The sequence below is a fragment of the Leopardus geoffroyi genome, chromosome A1 (assembly GCF_018350155.1).
Source record: "Leopardus geoffroyi isolate Oge1 chromosome A1, O.geoffroyi_Oge1_pat1.0, whole genome shotgun sequence".
In the NCBI taxonomy this organism is placed as follows: domain Eukaryota; kingdom Metazoa; phylum Chordata; class Mammalia; order Carnivora; family Felidae; genus Leopardus; species Leopardus geoffroyi.
In genome coordinates, this window is record NC_059326.1 from 235,070,312 (window position 1) to 235,087,213 (window position 16,902).

At 49.9% G+C, this 16,902-nt stretch overlaps 1 long non-coding RNA gene across 1 annotated transcript; it reads left to right on the top strand.

Annotated features, from left to right (window-relative positions):
• The first annotated feature begins 3,410 nt into the window (after positions 1-3,410).
• LOC123579097 lies at positions 3,411-12,728 on the top strand. Its single transcript, XR_006702618.1, has 3 exons — positions 3,411-5,527; positions 8,628-8,893; positions 10,374-12,728. It is a non-coding gene; the product is annotated as an uncharacterized LOC123579097 (long non-coding RNA).
• Positions 12,729-16,902: the final 4,174 nt, after the last annotated feature.

The following is a 16,902-nucleotide window of genomic DNA, read 5'->3' on the forward strand; positions in this document are numbered from 1 at the left end:
AACGGGCCTAGGATCGTCGCTCCGGTTGTCTTTCCTTCTGGACGATCCCGGCAAAGCCAGAGCTGGTGGTCCAGCTCTTTCTTTATGCAGAGGCGATCAGTTTTGTGGCCTTCCCTGTCCTGGCCAGGGCCCCACTCCACAGATCCCCCCCTTGGGGCCATGGCCTCGAGTCCCTTGGGAAGGCGGTATATGCAGAGTCCCTAGTGGATTGCTGAGCACCTGGGCTGAGGAGAGGAGGGTCCTCGGACACACGCAGGGCCCCTGTTCCCGCCAGCTGTACTTGGCCTCTCCTGCCTCTCCAGCCTCACCCACTCTGGACAGAGAATAACCAGAGGAGGGAGGAGTCAGCATGCCCCCACATGTTCTGTCCCTCACAAAGAAGCCAGATTCCACTGAAAACTGTCCAGAGGACAGGATGCAACTTCACCTGCCCCAACTTCCAGGATGGAGATTGCCTCCAACTGGCAAACTCAAGTTTGCTTCCAAAGTGAGTGGACCCCCGCCTTCCCCGAGCCATCTTTCCTGCCTGGCATGCCAAGCGTTTGCTAATCCCGGACAGCCCTCCTCGGTGACATGGATGAGGGCTGTCCCCATGACATGACACACGAGGGGCGTCTTCCTAGCTCCCTTGTCCATTTATGAAATCATTGTTGGGGGCAATGAGGGGAGAGTTAGGCATGGGGTGTTTGGAGCCACGAAGGGCCCCTTCCAGAGGCCCAGGAGGGTGGGGCCATGTGTGGCTGCTGAGGAGGAAGGACAGTGAAACCCTCTCCAGCTTCCCCCCAGGTGACACACACACGTTTGCTGGGCACCAGCAGGGTGACACTAGTGTGGACTCACTGGCCCCCCAGCAGATAACGCCCCTCGTTAGGCGTCTGGTAGAGAAAATAGTGGGAGACGTGGCTCTGGTTTCCTCTGCGCTCTTGTCAGCAGCCTGCACTCTGTTCTGATTTCTGCACCTTCCAAAGCCTCGGCTTGTCCTCAGGGGAGGGTCCTTATGCCAACCACACTGGCATTGCATCCCGACAGCACAGGCCACGGCTGGGGGCCCTGGCTGTGGAGCAAGCTGCTCGATTCAGCATTGGCCCATCGGGGGCAAGCTGTTTTCCCCTTCCTTTTTAAGACGTAAATTACTCTTCTCTAATTCAGTGAACTTCTCAAAGTGATTCAGAGCAAATAACTGCAGCGAAAGCCGCGCAACTCTGCGGTGCTCCCGAGGGCTCGCCGTGCCGTTTCCACATCAGGAAAGACACCCTGGATGGTCGAGGAGAGCCCAGCTTTACCTAAAGTAGCGAATACTGCGTCACATCACTTAAGAGGTGGTAGAATTCTTCAGAAGGAAAATCTCTCCAAATTACCCTTTCATACCAACGAGGTAGCCTTCCACCCTGCAAAAGGTAGAAACAGAAGGAGGAGGGAAAATGTCAGAAGAGCGGAAGGTGAGTACCACCCCCCCCCCCACTCCAAGGGAGTCCAGTAGGTAGTTCAGTTTCTGCTGGAGGAAGAATCCAGAAACTCAAAGCAGCATCAGGGGCCTGAGGTCTGCAGAGAAGCTCGCCCCAGACTGAAGATAAGGAGGAAACAGAACAAGAAAGAGAGCACAGACCTTTGGCGCTTTATTCCGAGAACGAGAAAAGCAGCCCCATGCATCTGACGTGACCTGATTGCCCAACCAGCCTGGGTGTTCCCCTGCTGGATATGGATCTTCCAGAAAGGCAGGATTAAAGAGGGCTGCTTTGTGACCACAATGGTGTCGGAACTGACAAGACCACTGCATAAGCACATCTGCGCACAGACACCAATGTGAGCACTGTCCAACCATGGAGGTGGCCACAGAGTCCAGCCCGGGCTGATAGGTGTGGCTGAGGTTAAACAATTACAGGGTTAGCTGCGCTGTATCCCTTTTACCATCCATATAAGCTTTATTAAGGTGCCCTTTGTAGAAGTACTTCATCCTGGCAGCATCCAATCCAGAACCAAGTCCAACTTTCATGAAACTTCCCCAGAATCACCCAACAAACGCTGAAATCCTGTAAGTTCTTTCTAATCCCCTGTTTCTGAAAAACCCTCCAGTTCCCCATGGTGCACGTTCCTCCCTCATCACAAGTCCACAAACCCAACTCTGCTCATTCCTGGAGAGTTTTGGCTGGAGAGCTCTCACAATCCATTTAACAAATATTCGCATGGCATCCATTGCACGTCACACGTGGTGTCCAGCGCCCCATCTTGTCCAGACACGGTCCCATCATTGGTGGTTTGTGGTCTATTGGAAAGCATCAGCAAAGGGGAAAAGTGGAGGGGTAGAAGAGGCAGCAACATGAGAAACGGACCTGGTCTGTCAGAGCTCTCAGAGACAGTGATGCCGTTTCTGAAACTTACACATGGGTACATGTGAGCTCAACAAGTAGTGCGGGGAGTTGTTCCCCAACAGGTGGGCCACCGATGGTCAGAGCCTCAAAATAAGATGTCGGCTGGAGGTCGTACGTGAATATTGTACAGCTGGGTGTTAGAGGGTGAACACAAAAGCCCACGAAGCAAGAGCTGGCATGAGAGCCACTGTCCCCGTGAGGCACTTCGCCTAGCACCATTATAATTGATTTGTAGCCCAAAGACCCAATCATTTCTCCAAAGCAGATTTTTCCCAAGCTTGACTTCCTGGAACGGTGGGTCAAGTGTGATTGATCACCATCAATTGTTGATGTGCTAGCTCATTAACATTGTGCTAGGTTCTTCCAGGGAATCCAGAAAAATCTGTGTACCTACAGGCAGTTTAAATGTCTGATCCAGTGGCATTATTCTCTCACCGTCTGATTCCTTATCACCTTCTCAGGATCCACGTGCTTTTTTTTTAAATAACATACTTTCAAAAAATAAAGGACTACTCAAATGTCTTCCCATTTTTCTTTCATTCTAAGAATAGCAAATGTGGACCGCATTTCCTATGTGACAGACGTTGCCATAAACTCATTAATCCTCAAAGCAACCTAGGAAGTAGGTGTTACTCTGTCCCCATTTTACGGGTGAGAAAACAGAGGCAAATGGAGGTTAAATAACTTACACAAGGTCACACTCTTGTGGCAAAGCAGGGACTTGCACTGGGCAGTGTAGCTGCAGAAGTCATGCTGCTGACACTAGTAACACCTGACACTTTATTGCACATCATCTGAACACACACAAGTTCAAGGATGTTGAGGTAATGGTGTGAATCATGGCACGACGGCCCCATCATTATGACTCACACCTGCGAGACCTCTGGAAATGCCATCCATCTAGTTGGCTTTCAGATGGCCCTGGACAACCAGTCCAGGTTGAAGTGTTACAAACAACATCACGGTGTCGTGCTTGGTTGATGAAGTCCTCCTCTCCATCTTTAATCGAGGGCTGTAAGGGGGCAAGAGCCTCGTGCTTGGTTGGTGAAGTCCTCCTCTCCGTCTTTAATCGAGGGCTGTAAGGGGGCAAGATTCCTGAGGCTCCTCCCCTCTGGGGCGGGTTGATCCTCCCCCACTCCGCCTCCATCTGCACATAGGAGAAGCATGGTGGAGCAAATTCACCTCACCCTAATTCCCAGAACGCTCAAAAACCTGGTACAAGAGATTTCTGTTTGAGTCAAAATGCTCTAGGTACCAACACGTTCTTTGTACCAAATTACAGACCCGTTGCTTTTGAGTTTCCCTTCTGATGCTGAATTTATTTTTTTCTGAATGCTGGACCTGAAGCCCATTACTGAGAAGTCAGCTTTCACCCATGTCCCTTGTGGAAACTCTGGTTTACAAATTATATGATAAATGGTAAGAAAAGGAGGAGAAATGAATGGCTGAAACAGGTGCACACGTGATCAAACGTGAATTTCACAGAAGGCACTAAGAGAGTAAGATACTATGCCACCAAATGGAACCACTAATCTGCTGGAGACACTGGTCAGCTCTTGGCATCAGGCTCCAAAACCAATCCCAGCCCTAAACATGCCATATTAACAAAGGAATTTCATCTACTGTATTTTCGGCTTGAGCCTGACTTCCCAAGTTTCCGAGAGAATTATTAGGAAAACAGTTTGATAGCAAACACTTTAGGTGCAACTTCTGCATTGAGGAAAAAAAAAAAATCTAAGCCAATTCAAAGGTGTAAAAATATCAGTCCACAAAATACAGGGTTTTATTAATTCAGTGGCATAATGTAAAGTTTGCCTAACACATCGTATACATGTGAAAAGCAATGAGGCGGGGAGATGCATTTCAAGAAGCCGCTGAGGGTCGGGACCGTTTCTTGTGTCTCAGACATCGGATGTACCTGACACCTCCCTGGCCAGTACCTGCTTCTGGTCCCGAGAGCACAATTTTTCTTTTTCGTTTATTAGAACTGTTCTTTATGAATTGTACTCGACATCACGAAACAGGAGACGGGAACATATTTGTACCTCCCTTTCCTTTTCCTGCGGCTTTACAACAAACGGTGTGGCCAGCGCCTCCTGGCCCTGAATGCAGGTGGAGAGTCTTTCGTTTTTTCCCTCCTGTTTATGGGCAGGATGGTGACAAGACACCAGATCTTCTCCCGAGGCATCCCTGCTCCAGGCCTCTGGATATCCCAAAGCCCAATCTGATGATGTGCCTCTAAACATGAAAATCTTTCCAGGATAAGATCCAACCTCCTCAGCGAGGGGCCCCCCCTTCTTCACGACCAGCTCCCCCGGCCGCTGGGGGCCTCCTCTCTCCCTGACCCTCTTGGAAGCTTCACCTCAGAACCGGCTCTGTTCTCTTCATCTTCGAAGTGAAGCTCACTACACATCTTCCACATGCCTCCCCGACCCACCCTCCTGGCCAGGTGCCTATATATAGCTTGCTTCCTTTTGGGGCCTTCTTCCCCGGTGTAGCTGTTGGTTTTCTTCTGTGGCCCTTCCTAGACCTGGAGAGTCAGAATAGCACAGCCGATGCTCCATATGTCTGCAGCTCCCTTCCCTGAGCTTGGCACGCACTGGGTGATCAGCAAGGCAGACCTGTGGGCAGTGGAACAGATCAAGTCACCAGCAAGGGACTGGTGACAGAAGACAGAGTGGCTTTGTGTTGTACGTGCCTTCAGAGACGGGGGTGGGGGGGCCCTTGTGGACATGTGAGTGGGAGCCCGGGGGAGTGTTCCTGCCCTCCATTAGCCCACGTTGCACTGCCCACGACCGGGAGGGCTCCCCACAAATGTCCCTCCTTGGTCCTCCTGTACCTTTCTCTTCAACTCCCTGCCCTTCTCTCTTCCAGGGGCCCAAAGCATTCAGGGAGGTTGGCTGGGAATTGAGGGGAGGTTTAGAAAGGCACACCAGGGAGGCACGTGACTGTTCTTCCCAGACCGGCATTTCGCAGACGCTGGCCCCAGGAGGCCGTGGGCAGAGGCGGCACCATGGGATTGGATCATGTCCAGGAAGAGTCCGCCCTGGCTGTCCATCCCAAAGGGCCGAGGAGAGCTGCAGAACTCAGGAGCCTCAGGAGCCCCTGGACCAGAGAGACCCGGCCAGAGTGGAAGGAAAGAGACCCCTGCAGTCCAGGTAAGCTGAAGGCTGTGTCTGTGGCTCCGGCCTCGGAGAGGGCCTTAATTTATTAGGAAACATTTACCCACACCTTCCACGTGCCGTAGTCCAGGGGCGTGGGAAACATCGGTGAATGAATCAGACAAAGGTCCCTGTCTTCTGGGGCCTTACGCCCCAGCAGAGAAACACAGACAAGTAAAGGAGACACAATAAGTGAAAAAATTAGTCTGTATTGAAATTTTTTTTTCATTTATTTATTTTTGAGAGACAGAGCACAAGTGGGGGAGGGGCAGAGAGAGAAGGAGTCACAGAATCTGAAGCAGGCTCCAGGCTCCGAGCTGTCAGCACAGAGCCCGACGCGGGGCTCGAACTCACGAACTTCAAGATCATGACCTGAGCTGAAGTCGGACACTTAACCGACTGAGCCACCCAGGCGTCCCCAAAATGAATCTGTATTTTAGAAGATGATCAGTCCTATGGAAAAAGACAAAATACAGCAGAATCAAAGGGGAGCTGATGCTTGGTACATAGGCACTCAGTGAGTACTCCCCGAGGAACGAATGAATGAATGAATGAATGAACCAATGCCCATGGGCTCGTCAAAGTTGCCTGACATTAAATGCACTGTCCGTGCAAGCTTCTGCCTTTATCTACCTTTATTTGTGTCTCCAATGCCCAGCATAGAAGGGATTTAGTAAATGTCAGACAGATAGATTGGACTTGTGCTGTAGGCCCCAGAGGAGGGTTGTTTCATATTCTTAAGTGGACAATGAAGTCTAGACTCCGTCTGGAATTCTAAGTGTCCCCGGGGTCTGTCCTGATCAATTCAGGAGCCCCCGTGCCCCTAGCAGCTTGACGATAAAACACGGCCAGGCCACTATTGGGCACTTTGGATCACTCTCTTATTAATCCATTCCTTCCACCAGTATTTCTCATCTCCTTTGGGATTTCAGGCTAGTTCAGGCCCGTCTCTGCATGTATTTTGTCCTTGAAAAAGAATAAGGAAGGGGCTTTTCCAAGTGGTTCCAGTGATGGTTGGGTACAGGCAGAGGAAGTGGAGATAAATCCTTGCGATCCTACCCGGGGGACAAATTCATAGCAGGATAAAGAAGAGATCATAGATGTCCTTCGAAAAGTGAGGTGTAGATAAGTGTGGGAGATGATTATCTATGATTCCTTGCCGAACTCTCGAGGGCTCCCGAACTGCCTTTGCCTGGTTAGCTCTGCCTCTTAGCTGTTGCTGCAGGAGCCAGAGGATCTGGTACATGGCTGTTGTTTCTCACAACAGGATGTGGCTCAGATTGGTTTGCCCGAGGTCCCCAGACAGCTGGTGACAAGGACAGGCTTGGAACCCACAGTGCTGAGGGTAGACGAGGCCCCCAGAGAAGGTCCCACTGGAGACTGGAGGGCAGGCAGAGGGAACAGGCCTCAGTTTAGGGACAAGGGGACAGATGGGGACCCCACAAGTTGCCAGGGACTCTGAGTCCTGCATACAGGATGCAGCAGAGAGCCTGCGGTGTGAGCTTGGGGTGGGGGCCGTGCCTGGCTGGGGGCTGGACCCCAGTGGAGCTGACCCCACCTCGCTGAGGTCCTGGGGTCCAGCTGCCCAGCAGGTGAAACACCGGCCACTGAGATTCCCCTGACTCCTCTGAAAGTTCCAAGGGGAAGCCAAAGAAAGGATCCCTTGTGCCATTTACGTTAAGTGGGAAAGGGCTACTTCTGACATCTTTCCACTGTCACCTATACACGTGTGTATGTGCAGAGATGTGCGTATATGATATACATACATATATAATACGTGATCTCTGTCTTCTTACAAAAAAATCCAGTCTGCTATAGGATGTAAAGTTAAAACTGCTCTTTGTCCCCACTCCTTGGGCCCGGAGGAAAACCCTCCTAGGGGCGCCTGGTTGGCTCAGTCAGTTAAGTGTCCGATTTCGGCTCAGGTCATGATCTCACGGTTCATGGGTGTGAGCCCTGCATCAGGTTCTCTGCTGTGAGCGTGGAGCCTGCTTTGAATTCTCTGTCTCCCTCTCTCTGCCTCTCTCTCTCAAAAATAAATGAACATTAAAAAAAAGAAGAATGTTAGGAAACTGTCCCTAACACTGATGTCACCTGACACCTTTTCCTCTATGTGTCCAATTCCTGCCATTGGAATTTCTCTCCATAAAAATTTAAATACCCGCAGGAAGTGCCCAGTAAATGGTGGGTCACAATGTTACAAGGATGCCAGCTGAGTCCACGGTGGGTGTGCAGCAGGACTCCGTATGGGCCTGGGGTTAATACAAGGGGGCAGTTCTGTCGGAAATCTGAAATACACAGTGGTTCACAATGTGGACCAAGAGCCCCGGGGATGGGCACACATGTAGGGGGGGTCCCTTGCTGCCAGCAGTGAGGAGCTGGCGTTTATCATGAAAGGACTTTATGTATCTACAGGGCTCCAGGACCTGAAGTGGGTCCTCCCCATCAATCACTTTCGGGTGGCAGATGGGGAAATGGGGACCAGCAGGCTGGGAGCTCATGTAAGGTGGCCCACCCTGGGGCAGAGACAGAACCAGGACCCGCCCACCTCTCTCCGTGCCTGGGGCCACTGACACCTTTTGGTCTCAGCGCTGTGGCCTTGGAAACATGGCTGTACAAAACGGTCAAGAAGAAATGCCCTAGATCTATCCCATTCTAGCCAGGCGGGTGAGGGTTGGGGACATTCTGGTGGCTTTAGCTCTCTTTCCCTCTCTAATAGAGAAGCTCTATTCTAGTGGGTTCCTTGGAAACAAGAGCCTAGTGCATCAGAATAGCACAGCAACATGGAGGACGTGCTTCCTTTCTAGCTGGGATCCAGGCCCTGGCCCTGGAAAAGCTTGATTTGACCGAATGAGGAGGGAGACGAACATACGCTCTCCCCCTCCCAAAGCAACGGTGCGGCCCTGTTACAACCCAGGGAATGATCACCACCAGCCAGAAAGAATGTCTGGCAGTTGCTACGCCATCAACCTTGAAATTGCTCACAACCAAAGGGCGTGAACTGCAGAGATAAAGCTGTCTGGAAACACGCACGGCCCCACGGATGGCTGCCTATTTAAACTCGTTGCAATTTTTAATTCTTTTTCTTTTCTTTTAGCTGTGTGTTGTTCCTAGCTAAGTGATCTGGATGAGTGCCAGACGCAGCGCTGCTTTGGGGGGAAGCAGGAAAGGCCACGAACTAAATGCTGCTGTTTGCAAAAAGCTTGCTGTGACCTGCCGTGTGGGTGCTGGCTGATCGTAGACTGAGTCCTGACACTGGGGTGAAGCCAGCCAGGCCCTGGCAGTTGGGTTCTCAGATGCTCCAGCCCTGAGCGGAAGGCTGGGAAGTATTATGGCTGTGCGTCACCTGCACACAACGTGGAGGTGGCCACAACCATGGTGGAAAGTGGATGTGGATTAGTTGAATCGTGCTAAACATCATGCCAGTAACCTGAGTCACTGGGCCGTCCTTCAGGCTGACCTCATAGATGGATGCCCCTGTCCTCAGCAGACCAAATGTCATCATATCTGAGGGGACTGCCCAACCTCACCCACCTCTCCCTTGGGCCCCTCACCAAGCTTGGTTTCTCTTAGCTCTTACTGTGCATGAACGATCTGTGATCTCTCCCCACTAGACTGTAAGTTCCTGAGAGGGGAACACTATGTCTGGTTATTCCATGGAACATAGGTCATGCATAGTTGGTGCTTAACAAATGAAGATTGGGTGAAGAACACTCCAAGTCATGTACAAAATTCCCGATCCTGTCTTGGCTACCATCTTGTTCGGGTCACAGAAACTCCTGTCTTCAATCCCCTGCTCCCCTGCAACTGTATGACCACACATGTAGAGTAGGTATCACTTGGTAGAACACAGGTCCAGGATGTAAGACAGTTAGGTCTGGTAAGAGTATTCCATTCTGCTCCCCTCCTTATTTGGTATTTCCCAAGAAATGTCTCTGCAGTTTACAGCTGATGGCGCATGAATGTGGGGGTCTCTTAAGCTACAAGGCTGACGGGGTGTCGTCTCTCTGGTACTGGGCGGGTCCATTGTTTCTCTTGGTCCAGCTCAGGAGCATGGCCTCAAGCCAAGAAGCGAGCAGGCTCCTTGAGGACAGAAGGCTAGAGAGACATAAGGTAATTCTAGTCCGTTTCTCCACCACAGCACTATCGCCATTTTGAGCGGGTGAATCTGTGCTGTGGGACTGTCCTGTGTGTCGTACAAAGTGTAGCAGCATCCCTGGCCTCCACCAGAATGTGCTACTGGCAGCCACCTCTCCCAAAGCAAATGGCAATGAAGTGTCTCCAGATACTGTCCAATGTCCCCTGGGGTAAAATAATGGCCAGCTGTGAACCAACGCTTCAGTTATATGCATGAGTTAATGTTGATGGGGGGGTGGAGCCACTGAGCACCCTTCTTCCTGCCAATGCCCCCTATTTTTATGGGTCCAGCCCTCCTGCCAATGGGATTTTAAGAGCAAGAGTTAGGTTTATTTTTGATGATTTGAAAATATTTATAGATTATTGTGATTCCTATATCAGAGCATTCTGGTTTTCTAAACTTTTTACAATTATTGTCCAAGCAACTTTCTTAGCCCAACTTGGGTCTGAGATGGTTAGCATTCGTGTGTCCATCATACGGATGGAAAAACCAAGTCCTGCAAGGGTCGAGAGGCAGTACTAAGGCTATGGCTCCAGGCTCCTATGGCACTGAGGTGGCTACAGCACCATAACACAATCCTTCTAGAGCCTAGTTCCACAGAACCATTAACCTTGTTTGCTTCTTCATTTCTTCTTTAACATCTGCATTATTTCATTGGAATCTCCTGCCAGCGATTTAATTATTATCCCCTTGTTGCTTCTACAGATTGGCTACCTAATTAATAGCTGTCTTCCGGGAACACTGCCCCTGAAAAGGGTGTCCCGAATCCAGGCCCCGCTGAAGGTTTGGATGGCATGCTTCTTCTGTCCCTGAAATAAGCGATTGGATTCAACACGCCTGAGTCTCAGAACCAGCTTGGGCAGAGAAAAGCCATTATCTTCAGGAAGGCTGCAGGTGCAGATGTGGGCTCGGGCAGGCGGAGCTGGACCCGGCCGGGAGAGGAGAAGGTTAACACAAAATCCGTATGGAGACCCGGCGAGGTGTTCCAGCTGTTGTAGGTTGGCAGAGATTCACAGCCAGCAATGAGCGAGGAAGTTTGGGGCCCTCGTGGGGCTCCTCTGGAAGGGTAATGACGTCCCTGCTCAGCTTGGGGTTTTACGTGCATCTGTTCGATGGGATGCGTGGGCACTGCCGTTGCCAGGCTGGAAAACAGTAACCCAGGCTGAAAACGTAATAGAACGCACCCTAGGAGAGAGGGTGATGGCTGGGTGTGAGAGCCACGGGGTTTTGCAACAGAGGAGAGGAGAGGGGAGCGCGTTGGAGACGGGAGAATGGATGATTGATGGCACATTAACGTATGCGCCAAGCTGAGGTCGCTGTTCGGGAGTCCTTGGAAGCGTGGTCTGACCGCCCAACTGTGGCTCCCACTGAGAAGCCCCTCTGCCCCCCCCGCCACACTGGCGGGGGGTGGGATGGGGAGGCTGGGTTTGGGGGGGAACTGCTGGCTCTGAGCGCGCTCCGCCCACACACCAGGGCAGGCACCCGGCCCCGTGGCTCCCCCCCACCTTCAGTAACAGAGGCAGCTGCAGTGACCGTCATTTCTCAGGGACTGCTCACACAGTGATGTTATTTCATAAACATAGTGGCCCTTGCTGGCTTTTAGGTTAGGCCGCAACGTTCTTGCCCCAAATGGGCCCTACTGGGGAGCACATCATGTCCTCTGGAGCATTTCCTGAGGTTGCCATAACAAAGTATTGCAGATGGGGTGACTTCAAACAACAGAAATGTATTCTGTCGCAGCTCTGGAGGCCGGCAGTCCCAACGTCACGGGGTCCGTTCCTTCCGCCCTGCGCTGCTGAGGCCCGTGATGAAGAAGGGTGTGAACTGGTCCCTGTGAGGAAGGCCCCTCCGTCTCTGTCGGTGGGCTTTCTTGTTTGAGGAAGGGGAGACGGGAGAATGGCTCACAGCGATGCCGGGCCTCAGTGAGGGGACGGCCTGGCTGTCTCAGTCCCGGGCCCCTGGACGCTTTCCTCCAGGTCTTGAGGTTGACTTCCTATGACAGTCACTGAGTGTGTGCCCTGCGGAGGGGTTTCCAGAGTCTTGTCTCAGCGTCTGTCACAGGTGATGGCACCCAGGTGTGCTTGGGCCGGCTCTGTGAGCAGCTTTCCTCCTACAACGGTTGCCCCACTTGACAGGTGAGAAAACCAAGGCCCAGGGAGCTCAGGAAGTTTGCTCCAGCTCAGTGGCAGAGCTAGTAAGTAGGCAAGCCAGGATGCAGCAGCCCCAGGTGGTCAGCCCCTGAGCCCACTCTCCTCCCCTCCCCTCACACAGCCTCCAGCAAGGTGCAGGCAACTCTAGTGAGTGGATGTGCACCTGTGAGTGTGTCTGTGAGTGTGCATTTGCAAGTGTCTGTGAGTGTGCATCTATGTGCGTGTCTGTGAGTGTACATGAGTCTGAGTGTGAGTCTGTGAGACGGTGCCTCTGTGAGTGAGTGTGCATCTGTGTGTGTGTCTGTGAGCGTGTCTTCTGAGTCTCTCCATTCCTGCAGTCATAGACCATATTTCATATAGAGAGCAGACAGTGAAGGCTGAATCAAAATTAAGTCATTATCGTATGAATGAGGCTAGTTCTATAATTTATCATCGCCATAGATTTTCTATATTTCAAGTGAAGATAATAGAATTTTCTGCCTTAAGTATGAGATGGGAAATGTAAATCTTGGGTCGGGTGAAATGCACTTGCTGAGGAATCTGGACAGGACGGGGGAAACCGCCATCTGTAGTCCCAGTGTTCCGCAGTTCTGTTTTGGGTCTGAATGGAAGAAGATAATTTTGAACCTTCGTACCTTCTCACTTCTCCCTGAAGCTTCGGCTCCCAGGGTCCTGTGGCCTCAGACCATGGGGATGCCAATGCAGAGCAAGCATGGACTCATCAGTTTCACCACAAATCCCACACCCCAGGAGCCCTTTTATAGTGTCTGTCTGCTGCCTCATGAGAGAAATCTCTCTCCACTCAGCCCCAACCTTATTTTCCTAAGTAGGTTTCTGTGAAAGAACTTTCCATGTGGTACTGTTCACAACATGAAGTGTAATAAATTGGACCACTTCTTTGTCCAAGAAATTAGCCTTTCAGTGTTGGCATTTAGAACATTAAGGGGAAGGCAAAACTTGTGAAGAGTTAAGAAAACAGGGATTCTACTTGGATTGAAACTTTAAAAGGCCATGCAGTAGGGTGGTCCATGGGTGGGGTGACCCATGATTGGGGAGGTCCGTATGGTGGGGATTGTTCATGGAGCAGAGAGGTCCATGGGGTGGAGAGGCCCATGGGACGGAGGTGATCCATAGGTGGGGAGGCTCATGGGGTGGGGGTTATCCATGATTGGGGAGGTCCATATAGTAGAGGTTGTCCATGCAATAGAGAGGTCTATGGGGTGGGGAGGTCCATATGATGGGAGAAGTCCATGGAGAGGAGAGGTTCATGGGGTGGGGAGGTCTATATGGTAGAGAGGTTGAGGTAGTGGAGAGGTCTATGGGTGGGGTGGCTTATGTGGTAAGAAGGCTGTGAGATGGGGTGATCCTTTGCTGGCACTCTCTTTAATTCTCGATGTTTTCTAAAGCTCCAAGCAGGGAGTCATGGAAGAAGAAAGGGGTTTGGCAGGTGTTGGCTAGCATGTAAAAGGTGGGAGGGCAGAGTTGTCCTCTGTTTCCATTATCCTGGTCACCAAGGGACATATTTATTGACCAAGAAAGATGATCAGGGAAAATGGGAGCACTCATCTTGCTCACTCTCAATCCAAATATAATTTATTAGGATTTATGATAAATTAAAAACCCTAATAATATTTAAGATTAAACATTAATTATTTACATAGTATATTATTAATTTGAAAATCTGGGGGAAAAACACATTTAGCCAAAAAACAAACAAGCAAGAAGAAAACCAAGAACAAACAAACAAAAATCCACTGGAAATAATTACCGTTGACAGTCTGAAGTTTACTTTTCAAATGCTTTAGAATGTGATAAAAACATTAGACCTTCTTTATTTTATTTTATTTTATTTTATATATTTTATTTTATTTTGTGTGTGTGTGTGTGTGTGTGTGTGTGTGTATGTGTGTGTGTGTGTGTGTGTGAGAGAGAGAGAGAGAGAGAGGTGGAGGGGGAGAGAGAGGGAGACACAGAATCTGAAGCAGGCTCCAGGCTCTGAGCTGTCAGCATAGAGCCTGACATGGGGCTTGAACCCATGAACTGCAAGATCATGACCTGAGCCGAAGTCAGATGCTTAACTGACTGAGCCACACAGGTGCCCCAGGAAAGTATGAGAATTTCTGTTGACATCCCTCTTTGTAGATTTCATGTTAGTATTTATTTATAGCATATGTAACACATGACTACAGTAATGCAAACACAAACACAACACACACATGTGCATTAGTGACACACGATCAAACACGTTTTCTCTATGTGGAATGTAAGCAAATAGTTTCTAAATACATAGTCTTGAGGAGGATTCAATTACATCATTAGACATGTTTTCTCTTTTTTTTAAAAAAAATGATTATTTATGTATTTATTTTGAGAAGGGGAGGGGCAGGGAGAGAGAGAGAGGCCTAAGGTTTAGGCAGAGATTTGTCACATCACTTCCAAAGCATTGTTTTGGATAGAATGAATTATAGGCCAGCCCAGATTCATGGGGAAAAAACTACACAAGGGCGTGAATGTTGGGGAAGTGGTTGAACTGGGTTCATCTTTGGAGATGAGCTACCACAACTTGTAATCACTTGGATTTAAGGAAAACAGTGATGAATTAAGCCTCCGAGGATGACCAGGGCACATTTTACAGGAGGAAAACTGACAGGTATATCTGTGCTCTATATAATCATTTAATGGATGGCTTCCAGATGCAGTAAGATTGTTTGTGACTGAATACCAGATTTTTATGATCAAAATGAAAAAGTGAATTAAGGATGTCTTGGCAATCTGCTTCTATTCCGGATGCTTGTCTTTTAGGTCACAAATGGAAGACAGATCTTGTTAGGATCTTCTGTGGCTGGGTTAGTTTTTCTCCCATTGACCTGTGAATACTTTGAAATATGTTCAGGGTGATTTATTGTTGTTTTGTTGCTGTCATGGATTCGTCCCATTTTTGACTTATGTCTGATTACCACCTACTAACTTTTAAGTCCATCCATGGGTTGCGGATAAAGTTGAGAAAGGGAAACCATGAAATTCTGTTTTATTTGTGTATGCTACAGACATCCGTGAGTAGAGCTGGGAATCTATGTAGTATTCTTCTCAGGGACCAGATCTATTGAGACAGTAACTGAGTGTAGATGGGCTGAGGAAGTTTCTAGAAGCCCCAACCATGCCTTTCTCGTTTGTACCCGAAGTGCGCACCATTTATGCACACCTGTATCACCGTGGTCAGCCCACACAATGCTGGCAATCCATGCGCCAAGAGTGACCACACTTCCTGCTTAAGGATGAGTTGACATATTGTAGTTCTTTTACATTTCTGTTGAAACGCTATCTGGAATGAGATCATTAATAACAGTGCTATTAGCTGGCGGAAAGTTCCACTTGAATGAAGATCTGAAGTAGTTGTCCAATGTGTTACGTTCATTTATCCATTTATTTTGCAGCCAGGAGACATTACTGTGACCTAGCAGAGGTCAGGCAGACACTGTGTCGGGTACAGAAGGGACAGAAGTGCAGCCCAGGGTTCAGAGAGGAGGCAGCTGTTAGACCCCTGGCCGTGGAGGAGAGCACACCTGGACAGGTGGACAGGGAGTGAGGTCTTATGAGGAGCACAGGGGCCTACAGGGTATTGCTTATTTTAGAGCAGGGAGTCAGCAGACTATTTCTGCAAAGGGCCAGATAGTAAATAGTTGGGGCTTTGCAGACCACGAGTGTTACAACTGTCACCCCTCAGTGCTGACTTCTTGTACCCTGGTCCTTTCCTCTGTGTGTGTTGTAGTCTTTCCTTACTGACCATCTCCTTCACCGGTATGGCTGACATGCCCTTTGACTTGGGTGTGTGAGGGGCTTAAGTAACAGTGTCCCTTCCCCTCTGTGTTCTAGATTCATTGATAAATAGTCTCAGGCATCAGAAAGGGAAGCAAACATATTATTTAAGATAATGACAACTGCAGACATGTGTGCAGGGCTTGTAAAGGCCAGGCATTCTCCTCAGTTACACATCACAGCAATGCCATGAATCCCATGTTACCGATGGGAACACCAGGGCCTGGTGACCGCATGGAGTAGATACGGTTATGGAACGCTTTTTGCCAATGGAGATACCTGGGTGTGCACAGGTGAGTGACCCACACAAGGCTACACAGGTGCGCTGGGAGAGCTATGGTGCAGAGTGATGCCAGGGTTCAAGGTCAGAGTGTGCCTTCCTCCTTTAACACTCCATTGCTCTGGCCCAGCCACCTATGGGCAGAGCACCTGGGGGAGGCTGTTCTCAAAAAACCAGCAGGGCATGTCCCGAGGTCACTGGAGAAGAGAGGAGAATGCCAATCTCTCTCAGGCATGCAGGCATGCAGCTCTGGAAGAGTCCATGCTAAAGTGACAGGGTCAGGCATTGTTGTCACTACTCCAGATCAGCTGCTGGACAGGTCACCCGCATTTGTGGGGACAAGTGAAGGGGAGAGAGTGAAGGGAAGCGTGAGTTCTCTCCTCTGTGGATGTGGAGAAATGGGGCTAATTAATGTCAATCATGGATGGTTCCCACTAGAGCCCCATTTCTTGAGAGAGGTGTCTCTTTCACTCTACACCCACACGGCAAGATTAAGATTGAACAGAGTCTACAATGACGTCGGATGGAATAATGTCCAATGCCTTGGCAGGGGCACCCGGGTGACTCAGTGGGTTAAGACTCTTGATTTTGTCTCAAGTCATGATCTCACGGTTCTTGGGATTGAGTTCTGCATCAGGCTCTGCGCTGACAGCACAGAGCCTGCTTGGGGTTCTCTCTCTCCTTCTCTCTGCCCCTCCCCTACTCATGTGCTCTCTCTCTCCCTCTCTCAAATAAATAAACTTAAAAAGGGGGGCGCCTGGTTCCGACTCTTGATTGCAGCTTAGGTTGTGATCCAGGGTCGTGGGATCAAGCCCCACATCTGGTCTTGAGTGTAAAGCCTGCTTAAGATTCTCTCTCTCTCTCTCTCTCTCTCTCTCTCAGGGCACTTGGGAGGCTCAGTCAGTTGAGTGTCTGACCCTTAATTTTGGCTCAGGTCATAATCTTGGAGCTTCATGGTTTCGAGCCCTGCATCAGGCTCTGTGCTAGC